Genomic DNA, 16,626 nt, shown 5'->3' with positions numbered 1-16,626 from the left:
GGTGTTCCCACAGGAGATACCTTTCCCCTTAGGATGGTGGTTTCCCAATCTAAAGTTATAACAGGGTGTGTGGTGTTCCCACAGGAGATACATTTCCACTTAGGATGGTGGCTTCCCAATCTAAAGCTTATAACAGGGTGTGTGGTGTTCCCACAGGAGCTGCCTTTCCCCTTAGGACGGTGGCTTCCCAATCTAAAGCTTATAACAGGGTGTGTGGTGTTCCCAAGGGAGATACATTTCACCTTAGGATGATGGCTTCCCAATCTAAAGCTTATAACAGGGTGTGTGGTGTTCCCACAGGAGATACCTTTCCCCTTAGGATGGTGACTTCCCAATCTAAAGCTTCTAACAGGGTGTGTGGTGTTCCCACAGGAGATACATTTCCCCTTAGTACGGTGGCTTCCCAATCTAAAGCTTATAACAGGGTGTGTGGTGTTCCCACGGGAGATACATTTCCCCTTAGGACAGTTACTTCCCGATCTAAAGCTTACAACAGGGTGTGTGGTGTTCACACGGGAGATATATTTCCACTTAGGACGGTGGCTTCCCGATCTAAAGCTTATAACAGGGTGTGTGGTGTTCCCATAGGAGATACATTTCCCCTTAGGACGGTGGCTTCCCGATCTAAAGCTTATAACAGGGTGTGTGGTGTTCCCACAGGATATACATTTCCCCTTAGGACAGTGGCTTCCCAATCTAAAGCTTATAACAGGGTGTGTGGAGATCTCACAGGAGATCCCTTTCCCCTTTGGACGATGGCTTCCCGATCTAAAGCTTCTAACAGGGTGTGTGGTGTTCCCACAGGAGATACATTTCCCCTTAGGACGGTGGCTTCCCGATCTAAAGCTTATAACATGGTGTGTGGTGTTCCCACAGGATATACATTTCCCCTTAGGACGGTGGCTTCCCAATCTAAACCTTATAACAGGGTGTGTGGAGATCTCACAGGAGATCCCTTTCCCCTTAGGACGATGGCTTCCCGATCTAAAGCTTCTAACAGGGTGTGTGGTGTTCCCACAGGAGATACATTTCCCCTTAGGACGATGGCTTCCCAATCTAAAACCTACAACATTGTGTGTGGTGTTCCCACAGGAGATACCTTTCCCCTTAGGATGGTGGTTTCCCAATCTAAAGTTATAACAGGGTGTGTGGTGTTCCCACAGGAGATACATTTCCCCTTAGGATGTTGGCTTCCCGATCTAAAGCTTATAACACGGTGTGTGGTGTTCCCACAGGATATACATTTCCCCTTAGGACGGTGGCTTCCCGATCTAAAGCTTATAACAGGGTGTGTGGTGTTCCCACAGGATATACATTTCCCCTTAGGACGGTGGCTTCCCGATCTAAAGCTTATAACAGGGTGTGTGGAGATCTCACAGGAGATCCCTTTCCCCTTAGGACGATGGCTTCCAGATCTAAAGCTTCTAACAGGGTGTGTGGTGTTCCCACAGGAGATACATTTCCCCTTAGGACGGTGGCTTCCCGATCTAAAGCTTATAACAGGGTGTGTGGTGTTCCCACAGGATATACATTTCCCCTTAGGACGGTGGCTTCCCAATCTAAAGCTTATAACAGGGTGTGTGGAAATCTCACAGGAGATCCCTTTCCCCTTAGGACGATGGCTTCCCGATCTAAAGCTTCTAACAGGGTGTTTGGCGTTCCCACAGGAGATACCTTCCCCTTAGGACGGTGGCTTCCCAATCTAAAGCTTATAAGAGGGTGTGCAGTGTTCCCACAGGAGATACATTTCCCCTTAGGACGGTGGCTTCCCAATCTAAAGCTTATAACAGAGTTTGTGGTGTTCCCACAGGATATACATTTCCCCTTAGGACGGTGTCTTCCCAATTTAAAGCTTATAACAGGGTGTGTGTAGATCCCACAGGAGATACCTTTCCCCTTTGGATGGTGGCTTCTCAACCTAAAGCTTATAACAGGGTATGTGGAGATCCCACGGGAGATATATTTCCCCTTAGGACGGTGGCTTCCCAACCCTAAAGCTTATAACAGGGTGTGTGGTGTTCCCACAGGAGATACATTTCCCCTTAGGACGGTGGCTTCCCGATCTAAAGCTTATAACATAGTTTGTGGTGTTCCCACAGGATATACATTTCCCCTTAGGACGGTGTCTTCCCAATCTAAAGCTTATAACAGGGTGTGTGGAGATCTCACAGGATATACCTTTCCCCTTAGGACGATGTCTTCCCGATCTAAAGCTTCTAACAGGGTGTTTGGCATTCCCAGAGGAGATACCTTCCCCTTAGGACAGCGGCTTCCCAATCTAAAGCTTACAACAGGGTGTGTGGTGTTCCCACAGGAGATACATTTCCCCTTAGGACGATGGCTTCCCGATCTAAAGCTTATAACAGGGTGTGTGGTGGTCCCACAGGATATACATTTCCCATTAGGATGGTGTCTTCCCAATCTAAAGCTTATAACAGGGTGTGTGGAGGTCTCACAGGAGATACCTTTCCCCTTAGGACGATGGCTTCCCAATCTAAAGCTTCTAACGGGGTGTGTGGTGTTCCCACGCGAGATACATTTAACCTTAGGACGTTGGCTTCCCAATCCAAAGCTTTCAACAGGGTGTGTGGTGTTCCACGGGAGATACATTTCCCCTTAGGACAGTTACTTCCCGATCTAAAGCTTATAACAGGGTGTGTGGTGTTCACACGGGAGATATATTTCCACTTAGGACGGTGGCTTCCCGATCTAAAGCTTATAACAGGGTGTGTGGTGTTCCCACAGGAGATACATTTCCCCTTAGGACGGTGGCTTCCCGATCTAAAGCTTATAACAGGGTGTGTGGTGTTCCCACAGGATATACATTTCCCCTTAGGACGGTGGCTTCCCAATCTAAAGCTTATAACAGGGTGTGTGGAGATCTCACAGGAGATCCCTTTCCCCTTAGGACGATGGCTTCCCGATCTAAAGCTTCTAACAGGGTGTTTGGCATTCCCAGAGGAGATACCTTCCCCTTAGGACAGTGGCTTCCCAATCTAAAGCTTATAACAGGGTGTGTGCTGTTCCCACAGGAGATACATTTCCCCTTAGGACGATGGCTTCCCGATCTAAAGCTTATAACAGGGTGTGTGGTGTTCCCACAGGATATACATTTCCCCTTAGGACGGTGTCTTCCCTATCTAAAGCTTATAACAGGGTGTGTGGTGTTCCCACAGGAGCTGCCTTTCCCCTTAGGACGGTGGCTTCCCGATCTAAAGCTTATAACAGGGTGTGTGGTGTTCCCACAGGATATACATTTCCCCTTAGGACGGTGGCTTCCCAATCTAAAGCTTATAACAGGGTGTGTGGAAATCTCACAGGAGATCCCTTTCCCCTTAGGATGATGGCTTCCCGATCTAAAGCTTCTAACAGGGTGTTTGGCGTTCCCACAGGAGATACCTTCCCCTTAGGACGGTGGCTTCCCAATCTAAAGCTTATAAGAGGGTGTGCAGTGTTCCCACAGGAGATACATTTCCCCTTAGGACGGTGGCTTCCCAATCTAAAGCTTATAACAGAGTTTGTGGTGTTCCCACAGGATATACATTTCCCCTTAGGACGGTGTCTTCCCAATTTAAAGCTTATAACAGGGTGTGTGTAGATCCCACAGGAGATACCTTTCCCCTTTGGATGGTGGCTTCTCAACCTAAAGCTTATAACAGGGTATGTGGAGATCCCACGGGAGATATATTTCCCCTTAGGACGGTGGCTTCCCAACCCTAAAGCTTATAACAGGGTGTGTGGTGTTCCCACAGGAGATACATTTCCCCTTAGGACGGTGGCTTCCCGATCTAAAGCTTATAACATAGTTTGTGGTGTTCCCACAGGATATACATTTCCCCTTAGGACGGTGTCTTCCCAATCTAAAGCTTATAACAGGGTGTGTGGAGATCTCACAGGATATACCTTTCCCCTTAGGACGATGTCTTCCCGATCTAAAGCTTCTAACAGGGTGTTTGGCATTCCCAGAGGAGATACCTTCCCCTTAGGACAGCGGCTTCCCAATCTAAAGCTTACAACAGGGTGTGTGGTGTTCCCACAGGAGATACATTTCCCCTTAGGACGATGGCTTCCCGATCTAAAGCTTATAACAGGGTGTGTGGTGTTCCCACAGGATATACATTTCCCATTAGGATGGTGTCTTCCCAATCTAAAGCTTATAACAGGGTGTGTGGAGGTCTCACAGGAGATACCTTTCCCCTTAGGACGATGGCTTCCCAATCTAAAGCTTCTAACGGGGTGTGTGGTGTTCCCACGCGAGATACATTTAACCTTAGGACGTTGGCTTCCCAATCCAAAGCTTTCAACAGGGTGTGTGGTGTTCCACGGGAGATACATTTCCCCTTAGGACAGTTACTTCCCGATCTAAAGCTTATAACAGGGTGTGTGGTGTTCACACGGGAGATATATTTCCACTTAGGACGGTGGCTTCCCGATCTAAAGCTTATAACAGGGTGTGTGGTGTTCCCACAGGAGATACATTTCCCCTTAGGACGGTGGCTTCCCGATCTAAAGCTTATAACAGGGTGTGTGGTGTTCCCACAGGATATACATTTCCCCTTAGGACGGTGGCTTCCCAATCTAAAGCTTATAACAGGGTGTGTGGAGATCTCACAGGAGATCCCTTTCCCCTTAGGACGATGGCTTCCCGATCTAAAGCTTCTAACAGGGTGTTTGGCATTCCCAGAGGAGATACCTTCCCCTTAGGACAGTGGCTTCCCAATCTAAAGCTTATAACAGGGTGTGTGCTGTTCCCACAGGAGATACATTTCCCCTTAGGACGATGGCTTCCCGATCTAAAGCTTATAACAGGGTGTGTGGTGTTCCCACAGGATATACATTTCCCCTTAGGACGGTGTCTTCCCTATCTAAAGCTTATAACAGGGTGTGTGGTGTTCCCACAGGAGCTGCCTTTCCCCTTAGGACGGTGGCTTCCCGATCTAAAGCTTATAACAGGGTGTGTGGTGTTCCCACAGGATATACATTTCCCCTTAGGACGGTGGCTTCCCAATCTAAAGCTTATAACAGGGTGTGTGGTGTTCCCACAGGAGATACATTTCCCCTTAGGACGGTGGCTTGCCAATCTAAAGCTTATAACAGGGTGTGTGGAGATCTCACAGGAGATCCCTTTCCCCTTAGGACGATGGCTTCCCGATCTAAAGCTTCTAACAGGGTGTGTGGTGTTCCCACAGGAGATACATTTCCCCTTAGGACGATGGCTTCCCAATCTAAAACCTACAACATTGTGTGTGGTGTTCCCACAGGAGATACCTTTCCCCTTAGGATGGTGGTTTCCCAATGTAAAGATATAACAGTGTGTGTGGTGTTCCCACAGGAGATACATTTCCCCTTAGGATGGTGGCTTCCCAATCTAAAGCTTATAACAGGGTGTGTGGTGTTCCCACAGGAGCTGCCTTTCCCCTTAGGACGGTGGCTTCCCAATCTAAAGCTTATAACAGGGTGTGTGGTGTTCCCACGGGAGATACATTTCACCTTAGGATGGTGGCTTCCCAATCTAAAGCTTATAACAGGGTGTGTGGTGTTCCCACAGGAGATACCTTTCCCCTTAGGATGGTGACTTCCCAATCTAAAGCTTATAACAGGGTGTGTGGTGTTCCCACAGGAGATACATTTCCCCTTAGTACGGTGGCTTCCCAATCTAAAGCTTATAACAGGGTGTGTGGTGTTCCCACGGGAGATACATTTCCCCTTAGGACAGTTAATTCCCGATCTAAAGCTTATAACAGGGTGTGTGGTGTTCACACGGGAGATGTATTTGCACTTAGGACGGTGGCTTTCCGATCTAAAGCTTATAACAGGGTGTGTGGTGTTCACACGGGAGATATATTTCCACTTAGGACGGTGGCTTTCCGATCTAAAGCTTATAACAGGGTGTGTGGTGTTCCCACAGGAGATACATTTCCCCTTAGGACGGTGGCTTCCCGATCTAAAGCTTATAACAGGGTGTGTGGTGTTCCCACAGGATATACATTTCCCCTTAGGACGGTGGCTTCCCAATCTAAAGCTTATAACAGGGTGTGTGGAGATCTCACAGGAGATCCCTTTCCCCTTAGGACGGTGGCTTCCCGATCTAAAGCTTATAACAGGGTGTGTGGTGTTCCCACAGGATATACATTTCCCCTTAGGACGGTGGCTTCCCAATCTAAATCTTATAACAGGGTGTGTGGAGATCTCACAGGAGATCCCTTTCCCCTTAGGACGATGGCTTCCCGATCTAAAGCTTCTAACAGGGTGTGTGGTGTTCCCACAGGAGATACATTTCCCGTTAGGACGATGGCTTCCCAATCTAAAACCTACAACATTGTGTGTGGTGTTCCCACAGGAGATACCTTTCCCCTTAGGATGGTGGTTTCCCAATCTCAAGTTATAACAGGGTGTGTGGTGTTCCCACAGGAGATACATTTCCCCTTAGGATGGTGGCTTCCCGATCTAAAGCTTATAACAGGGTGTGTGGTGTTCCCACAGGAGATCCATTTCCCCTTAGGACGGTGGCTTCCCGATCTAAAGCTTATAACAGGGTGTGTGGAGATCTCACAGGAGATCCCTTTCCTCTTAGGACGATGGCTTCCCGATCTAAAGCTTCTAACAGGGTGTGTGGTGTTCCCACAGGAGATACATTTCCCCTTAGGACGGTGGCTTCCCGATCTAAAGCTTATAACAGGGTGTGTGGTGTTCCCACAGGATATACATTTCCCCTTAGGACGGTGGCTTCCCAATCTAAAGCTTATAACAGGGTGTGTGGAGATCTCACAGGAGATCCCTTTCCCCTTAGGACGACGGCTTCCCGATCTAAAGCTTCTAACAGGGTGTTTGGCGTTCCCAGAGGAGATACCTTCCCCTTAGGACAGTGGCTTCCCAATCTAAAGCTTATAACAGGGTGTGTGCTGTTCCCACAGGAGATACATTTCCCCTTAGGACGATGGCTTCCCGATCTAAAGCTTATAACAGGGTGTGTGGTGTTCCCACAGGATATACATTTCCCCTTAGGACGGTGTCTTCCCTATCTAAAGCTTATAACAGGGTGTGTGGTGTTCCCACAGGAGCTGCCTTTCCCCTTAGGACGGTGGCTTCCCGATCTAAAGCTTATAACAGGGTGTGTGGTGTTCCCACAGGATATACATTTCCCCTTAGGACGGTGGCTTCCCAATCTAAAGCTTATAACAGGGTGTGTGGAGATCTCACAGGAGATCCCTTTCCTCTTAGGACGATGGCTTCCCGATCTAAAGCTTCTAACAGGGTGTGTGGTGTTCCCACAGGAGATACATTTCCCCTTAGGACGGTGGCTTCCCGATCTAAAGCTTATAACAGGGTGTGTGGTGTTCCCACAGGATATACATTTCCCCTTAGGACGGTGGCTTGCCAATCTAAAGCTTATAACAGTGTGTGTGGAGATCTCACAGGAGATCCCTTTCCCCTTAGGACGATGGCTTCCCGATCTAAAGCTTCTAACAGGGTGTGTGGTGTTCCCACAGGAGATACATTTCCCCTTAGGACGGTGGCTTCCCGATCTAAAGCTTATAACAGGGTGTGTGGTGTTCCCACAGGATATACATTTCCCCTTAGGACGGTGGCTTCCCAATCTAAATCTTATAACAGGGTGTGTGGAGATCTCACAGGAGATCCCTTTCCCCTTAGGACGATGGCTTCCCGATCTAAAGCTTCTAACAGGGTGTGTGGTGTTCCCACAGGAGATACATTTCCCCTTAGGACGATGGCTTCCCAATCTAAAACATACTACATTGTGTGTGGTGTTCCCACAGGAGATACCTTTCCCCTTAGGATGGTGGTTTCCCAATCTAAAGTTATAACAGGGTTTGTGGTGTTCCCACAGGAGATACATTTCCACTTAGGATGGTGGCTTCCCAATCTAAAGCTTATAACAGGGTGTGTGGTGTTCCCACAGGAGCTGCCTTTCCCCTTAGGACGGTGGCTTCCCAATCTAAAGCTTATAACAGGGTGTGTGGTGTTCCCAAGGGAGATACATTTCACCTTAGGATGGTGGCTTCCCAATCTAAAGCTTATAACAGGGTGTGTGGTGTTCCCACAGGAGATACCTTTCCCCTTAGGATGGTGACTTCCCAATCTAAAGCTTATAACAGGGTGTGTGGTGTTCCCACAGGAGATACATTTCCCCTTAGTACGGTGGCTTCCCAATCTAAAGCTTATAACAGGGTGTGTGGTGTTCCCACGGGAGATACATTTCCCCTTAGGACAGTTACTTCCCGATCTAAAGCTTATAACAGGGTGTGTGGTGTTCACACGGGAGATATATTTCCACTTAGGACGGTGGCTTCCCGATCTAAAGCTTATAACAGGGTGTGTGGTGTTCCCACAGGATATACATTTCCCCTTAGGAGGGTGGCTTCCCAATCTAAAGCTTATAACAGGGTGTGTGGAGATCTCACAGGAGATCCCTTTCCCCTTAGGACGATGGCTTCCCGATCTAAAGCTTCTAACAGGGTGTGTGGTGTTCCCACAGGAGATACATTTCCCCTTAGGACGGTGGCTTCCCGATCTAAAGCTTATAACAGGGTGTGTGGTGTTCCCACAGGATATACATTTCCCCTTAGGACGGTGGCTTCCCAATCTAAACCTTATAACAGGGTGTGTGGAGATCTCACAGGAGATCCCTTTCCCCTTAGGACAATGGCTTCCCGATCTAAAGCTTCTAACAGGGTGTGTGGTGTTCCCACAGGAGATACATTTCCCCTTAGGACGATGGCTTCCCAATCTAAAACCTACAACATTGTGTGTGGTGTTCCCACAGGAGATACCTTTCCCCTTAGGATGGTGGTTTCCCAATCTAAAGTTATAACAGGGTGTGTGGTGTTCCCACAGGATATACATTTCCCCTTAGGACGGTGTCTTCCCAATCTAAAGCTTATAACAGGGTGTGTGGAGATCTCACAGGAGATACCTTTCCCCTTAGGACGATGGCTTCCCAATCTAAAGCTTCTAACGGGGTGTGTGGTGTTCCCACGCGAGATACATTTAACCTTAGGACGTTGGCTTCCCAATCCAAAGCTTTCAACAGGGTGTGTGGTGTTCCACGGGAGATACATTTCCCCTTAGGACAGTTACTTCCCGATCTAAAGCTTATAACAGGGTGTGTGGTGTTCACACGGGAGATATATTTCCACTTAGGACGGTGTCTTCCCGATCTAAAGCTTATAACAGGGTGTGTGGTGTTTCCACAGGAGATACATTTCCCCTTAGGACGGTGGCTTCCCGATCTAAAGCTTATAACAGGGTGTGTGGTGTTCCCACAGGATATACATTTCCCCTTAGGACGGTGGCTTCCCAATCTAAAGCTTATAACAGGGTGTGTGGAGATCTCACAGGAGATCCCTTTCCCCTTAGGACGACGGCTTCCCGATCTAAAGCTTCTAACAGGGTGTTTGGCGTTCCCAGAGGAGATACCTTCCCCTTAGGACAGTGGCTTCCCAATCTAAAGCTTATAACAGGGTGTGTGCTGTTCCCACAGGAGATACATTTCCCCTTAGGACGATGGCTTCCCGATCTAAAGCTTATAACAGGGTGTGTGGTGTTCCCACAGGAGATACATTTCCCCTTAGGACGGTGGCTTCCCGATCTAAAGCTTATAACAGGGTGTGTGGTGTTCCCACAGGATATACATTTCCCCTTAGGACGGTGGCTTCCCAATCTAAAGCTTATAACAGGGTGTGTGGAGATCTCACAGGAGATCCCTTTCCCCTTAGGACGATGGCTTCCCGATCTAAAGCTTCTAACAGGGTGTGTGGTGTTCCCACAGGAGATACATTTCCCCTTAGGACGGTGGCTTCCCGATCTAAAGCTTATAACAGGGTGTGTGGTGTTCCCACAGGATATACATTTCCCCTTAGGACGGTGTCTTCCCTATCTAAAGCTTATAACAGGGTGTGTGGTGTTCCCACAGGAGCTGCCTTTCCCCTTAGGACGGTGGCTTCCCGATCTAAAGCTTATAACAGGGTGTGTGGTGTTCCCACAGGATATACATTTCCCCTTAGGACGGTGGCTTCCCAATCTAAAGCTTATAACAGGGTGTGTGGAGATCTCACAGGAGATCCCTTTCCTCTTAGGACGATGGCTTCCCGATCTAAAGCTTCTAACAGGGTGTGTGGTGTTCCCACAGGAGATACATTTCCCCTTAGGACGGTGGCTTCCCGATCTAAAGCTTATAACAGGGTGTGTGGTGTTCCCACAGGATATACATTTCCCCTTAGGACGGTGGCTTGCCAATCTAAAGCTTATAACAGTGTGTGTGGAGATCTCACAGGAGATCCCTTTCCCCTTAGGACGATGGCTTCCCGATCTAAAGCTTCTAACAGGGTGTGTGGTGTTCCCACAGGAGATACATTTCCCCTTAGGACGGTGGCTTCCCGATCTAAAGCTTATAACAGGGTGTGTGGTGTTCCCACAGGATATACATTTCCCCTTAGGACGGTGGCTTCCCAATCTAAATCTTATAACAGGGTGTGTGGAGATCTCACAGGAGATCCCTTTCCCCTTAGGACGATGGCTTCCCGATCTAAAGCTTCTAACAGGGTGTGTGGTGTTCCCACAGGAGATACATTTCCCCTTAGGACGATGGCTTCCCAATCTAAAACATACTACATTGTGTGTGGTGTTCCCACAGGAGATACCTTTCCCCTTAGGATGGTGGTTTCCCAATCTAAAGTTATAACAGGGTTTGTGGTGTTCCCACAGGAGATACATTTCCACTTAGGATGGTGGCTTTCCAATCTAAAGCTTATAACAGGGTGTGTGGTGTTCCCACAGGAGCTGCCTTTCCCCTTAGGACGGTGGCTTCCCAATCTAAAGCTTATAACAGGGTGTGTGGTGTTCCCAAGGGAGATACATTTCACCTTAGGATGGTGGCTTCCCAATCTAAAGCTTATAACAGGGTGTGTGGTGTTCCCACAGGAGATACCTTTCCCCTTAGGATGGTGACTTCCCAATCTAAAGCTTATAACAGGGTGTGTGGTGTTCCCACAGGAGATACATTTCCCCTTAGTACGGTGGCTTCCCAATCTAAAGCTTATAACAGGGTGTGTGGTGTTCCCACGGGAGATACATTTCCCCTTAGGACAGTTACTTCCCGATCTAAAGCTTATAACAGGGTGTGTGGTGTTCACACGGGAGATATATTTCCACTTAGGACAGTGGCTTCCCGATCTAAAGCTTATAACAGGGTGTGTGGTGTTCCCACAGGATATATATTTCCCCTTAGGACGGTGGCTTCCCAATCTAAAGCTTATAACAGGGTCTGTGGAGATCTCACAGGAGATCCCTTTCCCCTTAGGACGATGGCTTCCCGATCTAAAGCTTCTAACAGGGTGTGTGGTGTTCCCACAGGAGATACATTTCCCCTTAGGACGGTGGCTTCCCGATCTAAAGCTTATAACAGGGTGTGTGGTGTTCCCACAGGATATACATTTCCCCTTAGGACGGTGGCTTCCCAATCTAAACCTTATAACAGGGTGTGTGGAGATCTCACAGGAGATCCCTTTCCCCTTAGGACAATGGCTTCCCGATCTAAAGCTTCTAACAGGGTGTGTGGTGTTCCCACAGGAGATACATTTCCCCTTAGGACGATGGCTTCCCAATCTAAAACCTACAACATTGTGTGTGGTGTTCCCACAGGAGATACCTTTCCCCTTAGGATGGTGGTTTCCCAATCTAAAGTTATAACAGGGTGTGTGGTGTTCCCACAGGATATACATTTCCCCTTAGGACGGTGTCTTCCCAATCTAAAGCTTATAACAGGGTGTGTGGAGATCTCACAGGAGATACCTTTCCCCTTAGGACGATGGCTTCCCAATCTAAAGCTTCTAACGGGGTGTGTGGTGTTCCCACGCGAGATACATTTAACCTTAGGACGTTGGCTTCCCAATCCAAAGCTTTCAACAGGGTGTGTGGTGTTCCACGGGAGATACATTTCCCCTTAGGACAGTTACTTCCCGATCTAAAGCTTATAACAGGGTGTGTGGTGTTCACACGGGAGATATATTTCCACTTAGGACGGTGTCTTCCCGATCTAAAGCTTATAACAGGGTGTGTGGTGTTTCCACAGGAGATACATTTCCCCTTAGGACGGTGGCTTCCCGATCTAAAGCTTATAACAGGGTGTGTGGTGTTCCCACAGGATATACATTTCCCCTTAGGACGGTGGCTTCCCAATCTAAAGCTTATAACAGGGTGTGTGGAGATCTCACAGGAGATCCCTTTCCCCTTAGGACGACGGCTTCCCGATCTAAAGCTTCTAACAGGGTGTTTGGCGTTCCCAGAGGAGATACCTTCCCCTTAGGACAGTGGCTTCCCAATCTAAAGCTTATAACAGGGTGTGTGCTGTTCCCACAGGAGATACATTTCCCCTTAGGACGATGGCTTCCCGATCTAAAGCTTATAACAGGGTGTGTGGTGTTCCCACAGGAGATACATTTCCCCTTAGGACGGTGGCTTCCCGATCTAAAGCTTATAACAGGGTGTGTGGTGTTCCCACAGGATATACATTTCCCCTTAGGACGGTGGCTTCCCAATCTAAAGCTTATAACAGGGTGTGTGGAGATCTCACAGGAGATCCCTTTCCCCTTAGGACGATGGCTTCCCGATCTAAAGCTTCTAACAGGGTGTGTGGTGTTCCCACAGGAGATACATTTCCCCTTAGGACGGTGGCTTCCCGATCTAAAGCTTATAACAGGGTGTGTGGTGTTCCCACAGGATATACATTTCCCCTTAGGACGGTGGCTTCCCAATCTAAACCTTATAACAGGGTGTGTGGAGATCTCACAGGAGATCCCTTTCCCCTTAGGACAATGGCTTCCCGATCTAAAGCTTCTAACAGGGTGTGTGGTGTTCCCACAGGAGATACATTTCCCCTTAGGACGATGGCTTCCCAATCTAAAACCTACAACATTGTGTGTGGTGTTCCCACAGGAGATACCTTTCCCCTTAGGATGGTGGTTTCCCAATCTAAAGTTATAACAGGGTGTGTGGTGTTCCCACAGGAGATACATTTCCCCTTAGGATGTTGGCTTCCCGATCTAAAGCTTATAACAGGGTGTGTGGTGTTCCCACAGGATATACATTTCCCCTTAGGACGGTGGCTTCCCGATCTAAAGCTTATAACAGGGTGTGTGGTGTTCCCACAGGATATACATTTCCCCTTAGGACGGTGGCTTCCCGATCTAAAGCTTATAACAGGGTGTGTGGAGATCTCACAGGAGATCCCTTTCCCCTTAGGACGATAGCTTCCAGATCTAAAGCTTCTAACAGGGTGTGTGGTGTTCCCACAGGCGATACATTTCCCCTTAGGACGGTGGCTTCCCGATCTAAAGCTTATAACAGGGTGTGTGGTGTTCCCACAGGATATACATTTCCCCTTAGGACGGTGGCTTCTGAAAGGAAGCGCCCCCAAGTTCAGCACGATCCTCCCCGCAATGAGAGACAATAAGGGACTCTCCCGTAATGGGAATAAGGCCAAGACAGAGTGCGGGTGAGCGTAAGTGGGAGTTTATCCAAAGAATAGGGCATGCAAAGAACTCTGCAACCTCCGAGAGCGCTCTGTCTGACAATAGCAAAGACAGGCGTATTTCTAATACAAAAAACGTCATCAGAACCTACACACTATAGGGGGCACAAGTTAATTGGGATTGGGTGGCGTCGACTAACTATAGGTGTTGCTGCAGCGTGGTTGGTCTTGGCGTGAGGACGTCACTGGTCAGCCTCGTGGGTTGGGTTGGGCCTGACAGGCCAGCTTGAGGTCATCCGAGCGGTGTTGGTATGCTGGGGCAGCCTGTGACAAAGATGAATACCTTTCCTGACTCGTTTGCCCTAGGCCATGCACACTGCAGTTATTCAAGAAACGACATTTAAGTTCATCAATAAATCGCTCAGCAGTTTATCTTATAAAATAAATGCAACACATGAGGAATGCACCTCGTGAGAGGTCTGGTGGTTGTCGGTTGGGGTGAGATTTACCTGTGTCCTATTGACCGGTATTTTAGGTCGAGGGGCTGGGCTCTGGGGCCTGGGCCGAATGATACATGTCTGTCTGCTGCGTTAGAAGTTATTATATAAATGGGTCTCTGTGTCTTGTCCCAGCGTTGGGGGTCGTCTTTGCACGGGGTCATGATTCTTGGGGTGGTCTAGGGGGGGTTGTGGGATTTACGAGAGGGTGCTGGTAGATCTGTGGATTCAAACGTGGGTTTATGACTGTGCTGTAAATAACACAGGTGGCGGGCTGTGGCCTTGGGTGCGGTACCAGGGCCTCTGACTCTCTGAAGCGGCTCCAGCTTGGTTGGGGGAGGTGAGGGAGCGCGGCACATGCCTTAGCTTCTTTATCTGGCAGGCTTCGTAGGGTGGGAGGGAGAATGGCCTTGCATACATTCACAAAGGTTTTTTCCTCGTGCGTTGCTGACTTTTGAATGCAGAACTTTTATAATGTTTTGCCTTATTTTGATCTTATTTAAACACACATCTATATTTCAACTTCGTTACACATTTCTTTAATACAGTCGGTCCGAGTACCTTTTCATTACATGGTATTATATCTATTACAGTGTTTAAGTATTTATATACATTCGACGGTACATGAGGTAGAGCTATATTATGGACCACAGAGATTGACGGTTGCCACTATGGGTGACTTAAGGAGACATATAGGGGTTCATGTGTCTACATATGACTTAAAGACACTTTCTCTGTGATCTAGCAGCATTAGTACAATCACAATGTGAAGTCATATAAACATTTCACTTTTATGGCTAATTCATGGTTTGCAGATTCTGTTTAAGAAAAGTAGTTCACTAATACCACTACTTGAATTCATTTCTGCGTTGCCCTGGCCTCGCGGACCAGGTCACACGGGGTGCAGTGTTACATTGTGGATAACAGACTGTTACAATGTTAATATCTGGTGTTAGCTCGTACCCAACTTTCTCATGGGAACGCGCTCGCAGCGGAGCTGCCATGGTGCTGCGGCGGCAGAAATGCATGAAAGGCCCTCCAAAGGTGGGGGCCGCGCTACAGTGTGCTGAACTCACGCCATCTTTGCTAGACAAGATGGCTTCTAGGCCTAACTGAATTTTTGTATATGCAGGGAACGGATACGTGTGGGCAATGTCGTCGGCGGGTGAACCCTCCTCCACCTGGGCCCGGGTGGCATGAGGGGACGCCCACCGAGTCATGGTCCTCACCTGGGGAGAAGGCTGCAGGTGAGGAGGGCCTCGCGGCCGGTCCTCCCCTACATTTCCCCCCTTTCGTTACTAAAGTAACGAATTCTTTAGCTCTTCCAATCTTCTACATTCTTGTTCCTCTATCACTGCGTCATCCCATGCAGGTGTTCCTTTTCTAGGCATCCATGCCCTACATACCCCCCTCAAGCTCTCACCTCTTCTAGCATACTCGTCTGGTGTACATGTTAAATATATGCAGTCACCAGTTTCTTCCAAGTCTACCCAGACCTCCTCATACCATTCCAGTTCCACATCTCGGGGTTCTTTGATAGTGGTGTGCCATAGTTTGTCTACTATGTACTTGTCACGGTACATAGGCACTAACTGGTACCTGGGAGTGTTATCTGCTCCTGTCTGTACATGTACTTCTTGTGTCGCCCTCATTGTACCACCAGAGTTGCCCATTGTCACCATCATCATTGCACCGTTAGGGACTGCGTTAGCACAACATCGAAGGCCCACCTGGCACAGGCAGAACACCACTAGGAGGACCACCACAACTGGCATGAAGAACTTCATTGCCATTCCAAGCCATGAGGGAACCCAGGAGAAGATGTTGTCGAACCATGAGCTATCTTTAGCCCCACCTTCCATCTTCATCCTCTCTCCCAGGTTATGTACTGCTTCAATGACGTGGGACAGGGACCCATTTTCTGCGTCTTCAGAAGGTACGAACGTGCAGCAGGCACTTCCTATTTTTCGGCAAACACCTCCATCGATCGCTGTTAACAGGTCCAGAACATACCTGTTCTGCATGGTCATCAGTCGCAGAGCTCGTAGTTCCACCTTTATTATGTTGAACCCTTCTTCAGTGTCATTGGCCAGCTGAATCAGTTCCCACCGTGTGATCTGGAGCCATTTTGCATTTGCTCTTGCTTGGACACTTGAAACTAATGAGGCAAAAAATGTTTCCACGGAGCTGAACAGGCGATACCTGTCTGGGATCTGTGCCAATAAATCGGATGATGCTTGTGATATGTAGTTCGATGTTCGCTTGTTCCGTGATAGCTCCTCTTCTTTCCCTCCGGAGGACAGGACATAGAGGTGCGCTTTTGCAGTGGGAGAAGTTGCACCTTGGTTCATGTTTCCTTGCGTCCTTTTATTTTCGTCGACGTGACTTTCTGGAATCACCATTAGGGGCGAGTGCAAAGTGGCCATTGAGCAGCTGCCACTCCATGCCTGGGGAAGGTGCAAGTAAGCCTGATTCCCGCATACCCAGTATGTGTCCATCAGCGCTGCTGTTCCTTTTTTCATGTCTGGGATGGTGAGAGTTTTGTTACAGTTTTCATTCGTTCCCATTGCCACTTTTCCTTCTCCCTTGAAACATAGTTCGTTTTTTATTTCACTTTGTAGCTTGAAGGGTTTCTCCATC

This window comes from Ambystoma mexicanum, chromosome 7q (genome assembly GCF_040938575.1).
Source record: "Ambystoma mexicanum isolate Mex_15411 chromosome 7q, UKY_AmexF1_1, whole genome shotgun sequence".
NCBI classification, from domain to species: domain Eukaryota; kingdom Metazoa; phylum Chordata; class Amphibia; order Caudata; family Ambystomatidae; genus Ambystoma; species Ambystoma mexicanum.
The sequence above is the reverse complement of the archived record's forward strand: the minus strand, read 5'-3'. Positions refer to the sequence as shown.